The following is a 5,000-nucleotide window of genomic DNA, read 5'->3' on the forward strand; positions in this document are numbered from 1 at the left end:
CACTTCTGTCAGGAGCAGCCTGCCATCATGCCCTGATAACCACAACTCTAGTACCAAGCCAGTGACCTCAGCAAATGCAAAGACATTATTACTTATAGTCTCCTGCATCTGATTCTTGCCATCATCATGTGAAACGTTGGCGTTATCATGTCTGCTGCGCACACTTTGTTCATATGTGTACAATTTAAGTGTGTGAACCTGACCACTGTCTTGGACAGAGCTCTTGCTGTGAATACACCATGTGAAGCATTGGTGGTTCAGTGGTAGAATTCTCGCCTGCCACGCGGGAGGCCCGGGTTCGATTCCCGGCCAATGCAAGGTTGCTTTCTTTTGACTTTGTTTTCGAAATGATATATATGAACTCAGTGGGGAATAAAATGGTAAGCAGTGACCCCGACGTGATTTGAACACGCAACCTTCTGATCTGGAGTCAGACGCGCTACCGTTGCGCCACGAGGTCCTTACACTTGCAGCCTTCGATGCCAGATGAACAAATGCTGTGGGCCTTTTGACTTATTTTCCTCTGCTTATATGCCTACGGTTGTATTACAGGGCTTGGCCTTTTGTTTTCTATCCTAATTATTGAAATTGACTGCAGGTGCAGTGAGAACGCTGAGGATTGAACTATTCAGGGAAAGGATCGCACGCAGGAAAGAGCAAAGGTACGTATCTGTGTTTCATGCAGACAAAAGGCTACGTCCCTGGGTGGGCTTGAACCACCAACCTTTCGGTTAACAGCCGAACGCGCTAACCGATTGCGCCACAGAGACTATTGACTGTATACATTTCCTGAGACTCAATATATGTCTTGACATGTGTGCGCCTGCCTGGAGCTTGTATTATATAAGGCGTCTTTATGCCATACAGCATTTGTCATTTGCTTAGTGTCTTGTTACTGTTGTAATTTATGATGTGTAGACTACTGTCTAATGGTGTTAGAGCCAGTATTACTACCGGTCACAGTGCATGAGACTCATACATGACTTTTCTCTTTGCCTGCTTAGCGTAGCTCCCTGCTCCTCTGTTTGCGTGCTACCAGCCCGTGAGGCGTGTGTCTTGCCCATCCCATCTTCACTGTGTTATGTTGGACTTGTCTTCTCTGTGAGCAGAGTCTCCTTCCCAGAGCAGGTGCTTTCTCTGAACTCTTGGCTTGTAAGACTGCTGGGAAAGGCCCTCCCTAGCCCCTCAGTCAGATAGATACATTTACCTGCAGAGCTCAGCTTGGGAGAAAGAGATTAGGCAGAGAGCACATAGGGGAAGGCCCACAGAGCACACTTTATTTTACATAAAAGCTCAGGCTTGTGGGAGGACAGGGACATGAGGGTTCTCATGAAAAGAAATCGCAGGAGTATTGATGGCTAGGCCCTGAAACACAACAATCCCGGAATGGCCAGGCACAAGATGCCTCTGCAATAGGCCTGACCCTAGGCTTCCGGAGTTCTTGATCTCCAGAGGCTCCAGTGATCTAAGCCCGACCAGGGCTGTGCCCGACCAGGGCGCGTTGGGATGGCGTTAGGGACGCGTAAAGGGGCGCAGGGCGCAGAACTCTGCCCGTTTCACCCCAGCATTTTGGGGAGGACACAGAATCTGGCAAAGCCAGTGGGAAGGATTTTCCAGGAGGAGAGTTCAGTGACATGATCTGAAACACAATAGTGCTGGTGATCTGGCGGGTGCATTCTGTGAGCCACTTCTGTCAGGAGCAGCCTGCCATCATGCCCTGATAACCACAACTCTAGTACCAAGCCAGTGACCTCAGCAAATGCAAAGACATTATTACTTATAGTCTCCTGCATCTGATTCTTGCCATCATCATGTGAAACGTTGGCGTTATCATGTCTGCTGCGCACACTTTGTTCATATGTGTACAATTTAAGTGTGTGAACCTGACCACTGTCTTGGACAGAGCTCTTGCTGTGAACACACCATGTGAAGCATTGGTGGTTCAGTGGTAGAATTCTCGCCTGCCACGCGGGAGGCCCGGGTTCGATTCCCGGCCAATGCAAGGTTGCTTTCTTTTGACTTTGTTTTCGAAATGATATATATGAACTCAGTGGGGAATAAAATGGTAAGCAGTGACCCCGGCGTGATTTGAACACGCAACCTTCTGATCTGGAGTCAGACGCGCTACCGTTGCGCCACGAAGTCCTTACACTTGCAGCCTTCGATGCCAGATGAACAAATGCTGTGGGCCTTTTGACTTATTTTCCTCTGCTTATATGCCTACGGTTGTATTACAGGGCTTGGCCTTTTGTTTTCTATCCTAATTATTGAAATTGACTGCAGGTGCAGTGAGAACGCTGAGGATTGAACTATTCAGGGAAAGGATCGCACGCAGGAAAGAGCAAAGGTACGTATCTGTGTTTCATGCAGACAAAAGGCTACGTCCCTGGGTGGGCTTGAACCACCAACCTTTCGGTTAGCAGCCGAACGCGCTAACCGATTGCGCCACAGAGACTATTGACTGTATACATTACCTGAGACTCAATATATGTCTTGACATGTGTGCGCCTGCCTGGAGCTTGTATTATATAAGGCGTCTTTATGCCATACAGCATTTGTCATTTGCTTAGTGTCTTGTTACTGTTGTAATTTATGATGTGTAGACTACTGTCTAATGGTGTTAGAGCCAGTATTACTACCGGTCACAGTGCATGAGACTCATACATGACTTTTCTCTTTGCCTGCTTAGCGTAGCTCCCTGCTCCTCTGTTTGCGTGCTACCAGCCCGTGAGGCGTGTGTCTTGCCCATCCCATCTTCACTGTGTTATGTTGGACTTGTCTTCTCTGTGAGCAGAGTCTCCTTCCCAGAGCAGGTGCTTTCTCTGAACTCTTGGCTTGTAAGACTGCTGGGAAAGGCCCTCCCTAGCCCCTCAGTCAGATAGATACATTTACCTGCAGAGCTCAGCTTGGGAGAAAGAGATTAGGCAGAGAGCACATAGGGGAAGGCCCACAGAGCACACTTTATTTTACATAAAAGCTCGGGCTTGTGGGAGGACAGGGACATGAGGGTTCTCCTGGAAAGAAATCCCAGGAGTATTGATGGCTAGGCCCTGAAACACAACAATCCCGGAATGGCCAGGCACAAGATGCCTCTGCAATAGGCCTGACCCTAGGCTTCCGGAGTTCTTGATCTCCAGAGGCTCCAGTGATCTAAGCCCGACCAGGGCGCGTTGGGATGGCATTAGGGACGCGTAAAGGGGCGCAGGGCGCAGAACTCTGCCCGTTTCACCCCAGCATTTTGGGGAGGACACAGAATCTGGCAAAGCCAGTGGGAAGGATTTTCCAGGAGGAGAGTTCAGTGACATGATCTGAAACACAATAGTGCTGGTGATCTGGCGGGTGCATTCTGTGAGCCACTTCTGTCAGGAGCAGCCTGCCATCATGCCCTGATAACCACAACTCTAGTACCAAGCCAGTGACCTCAGCAAATGCAAAGACATTATTACTTATAGTCTCCTGCATCTGATTCTTGCCATCATCATGTGAAACGTTGGCGTTATCATGTCTGCTGCGCACACTTTGTTCATATGTGTACAATTTAAGTGTGTGAACCTGACCACTGTCTTGGACAGAGCTCTTGCTGTGAACACACCATGTGAAGCATTGGTGGTTCAGTGGTAGAATTCTCGCCTGCCACGCGGGAGGCCCGGGTTTGATTCCCGGCCAATGCAAGGTTGCTTTCTTTTGACTTTGTTTTCGAAATGATATATATGATCTCAGTGGGGAATAAAATGGTAAGCAGTGACCCCGACGTGATTTGAACACGCAACCTTCTGATCTGGAGTCAGACGCGCTACCGTTGCGCCACGAGGTCCTTACACTTGCAGCCTTCGATGCCAGATGAACAAATGCTGTGGGCCTTTTGACTTATTTTCCTCTGCTTATATGCCTAAGGTTGTATTACAGGGCTTGGCCTTTTGTTTTCTATCCTAATTATTGAAATTGACTGCAGGTGCAGTGAGAACGCTGAGGATTGAACTATTCAGGGAAAGGATCGCACGCAGGAAAGAGCAAAGGTACGTTTCTGTGTTTCATGCAGACAAAAGGCTACGTCCCTGGGTGGGCTTGAACCACCAACCTTTCGGTTAACAGCCGAACGCGCTAACCGATTGCGCCACAGAGACTATTGACTGTATACATTTCCTGAGACTCAATATATGTCTTGACATGTGTGCGCCTGCCTGGAGCTTGTATTATATAAGGCGTCTTTATGCCATACAGCATTTGTCATTTGCTTAGTGTCTTGTTACTGTTGTAATTTGTGATGTGTAGACTACTGTCTAATGGTGTTAGAGCCAGTATTACTACCGGTCACAGTGCATGAGACTCATACATGACTTTTCTCTTTGCCTGCTTAGCGTAGCTCCCTGCTCCTCTGTTTGCGTGCTACCAGCCCGTGAGGCGTGTGTCTTGCCCATCCCATCTTCACTGTGTTATGTTGGACTTGTCTTCTCTGTGAGCAGAGTCTCCTTCCCAGAGCAGGTGCTTTCTCTGAACTCTTGGCTTGTAAGACTGCTGGGAAAGGCCCTCCCTAGCCCCTCAGTCAGATAGATACATTTACCTGCAGAGCTCAGCTTGGGAGAAAGAGATTAGGCAGAGAGCACATAGGGGAAGGCCCACAGAGCACACTTTATTTTACATAAAAGCTCGGGCTTGTGGGAGGACAGGGACATGAGGGTTCTCATGGAAAGAAATCCCAGGAGTATTGATGGCTAGGCCCTGAAACACAACAATCCCGGAATGGCCAGGCACAAGATGCCTCTGCAATAGGCCTGACCCTAGGCTTCCGGAGTTCTTGATCTCCAGAGGCTCCAGTGATCTAAGCCCGATCAGGGCTGTGCCCGACCAGGGCGCGTTGGGATGGCGTTAGGGACGCGTAAAGGGGCGCAGGGCGCAGAACTCTGCCCGTTTCACCCCAGCATTTTGGGGAGGACACAGAATCTGGCAAAGCCAGTGGGAAGGATTTTCCAGGAGGAGAGTTCAGTGACATGATCTGAAAC

General features: G+C 49.1%; 9 non-coding genes across 9 annotated transcripts; 3 read left to right on the forward strand and 6 right to left on the reverse strand.

The window, feature by feature from the left end:
- Positions 1–246: 246 nt before the first annotated feature.
- On the forward strand, positions 247–317 carry TRNAG-GCC (transfer RNA glycine (anticodon GCC)). The gene has a single exon. It is a non-coding gene; the product is annotated as a tRNA-Gly (tRNA).
- Positions 318–388: 71 nt separating this feature from the next.
- Positions 389–460, reverse strand: TRNAW-CCA (transfer RNA tryptophan (anticodon CCA)). Its single transcript has one exon. It is a non-coding gene; the product is annotated as a tRNA-Trp (tRNA).
- A 236-nt stretch (positions 461–696) lies between these two features.
- On the reverse strand, positions 697–770 carry TRNAN-GUU (transfer RNA asparagine (anticodon GUU)). The gene has a single exon. It is a non-coding gene; the product is annotated as a tRNA-Asn (tRNA).
- A 1,161-nt stretch (positions 771–1,931) lies between these two features.
- TRNAG-GCC (transfer RNA glycine (anticodon GCC)) lies at positions 1,932–2,002 on the forward strand. The gene has a single exon. It is a non-coding gene; the product is annotated as a tRNA-Gly (tRNA).
- A 71-nt stretch (positions 2,003–2,073) lies between these two features.
- On the reverse strand, positions 2,074–2,145 carry TRNAW-CCA (transfer RNA tryptophan (anticodon CCA)). The gene has a single exon. It is a non-coding gene; the product is annotated as a tRNA-Trp (tRNA).
- A 236-nt stretch (positions 2,146–2,381) lies between these two features.
- TRNAS-GCU (transfer RNA serine (anticodon GCU)) lies at positions 2,382–2,455 on the reverse strand. Its single transcript has one exon. It is a non-coding gene; the product is annotated as a tRNA-Ser (tRNA).
- A 1,145-nt stretch (positions 2,456–3,600) lies between these two features.
- On the forward strand, positions 3,601–3,671 carry TRNAG-GCC (transfer RNA glycine (anticodon GCC)). Its single transcript has one exon. It is a non-coding gene; the product is annotated as a tRNA-Gly (tRNA).
- A 71-nt stretch (positions 3,672–3,742) lies between these two features.
- Positions 3,743–3,814, reverse strand: TRNAW-CCA (transfer RNA tryptophan (anticodon CCA)). Its single transcript has one exon. It is a non-coding gene; the product is annotated as a tRNA-Trp (tRNA).
- A 236-nt stretch (positions 3,815–4,050) lies between these two features.
- On the reverse strand, positions 4,051–4,124 carry TRNAN-GUU (transfer RNA asparagine (anticodon GUU)). The gene has a single exon. It is a non-coding gene; the product is annotated as a tRNA-Asn (tRNA).
- Between the last annotated feature and the right edge of the window lie 876 nt (positions 4,125–5,000).

The sequence above is a fragment of the Lissotriton vulgaris genome, chromosome 1_1 (genome assembly GCF_964263255.1).
Source record: "Lissotriton vulgaris chromosome 1_1, aLisVul1.2, whole genome shotgun sequence".
Classification (NCBI taxonomy): domain Eukaryota; kingdom Metazoa; phylum Chordata; class Amphibia; order Caudata; family Salamandridae; genus Lissotriton; species Lissotriton vulgaris.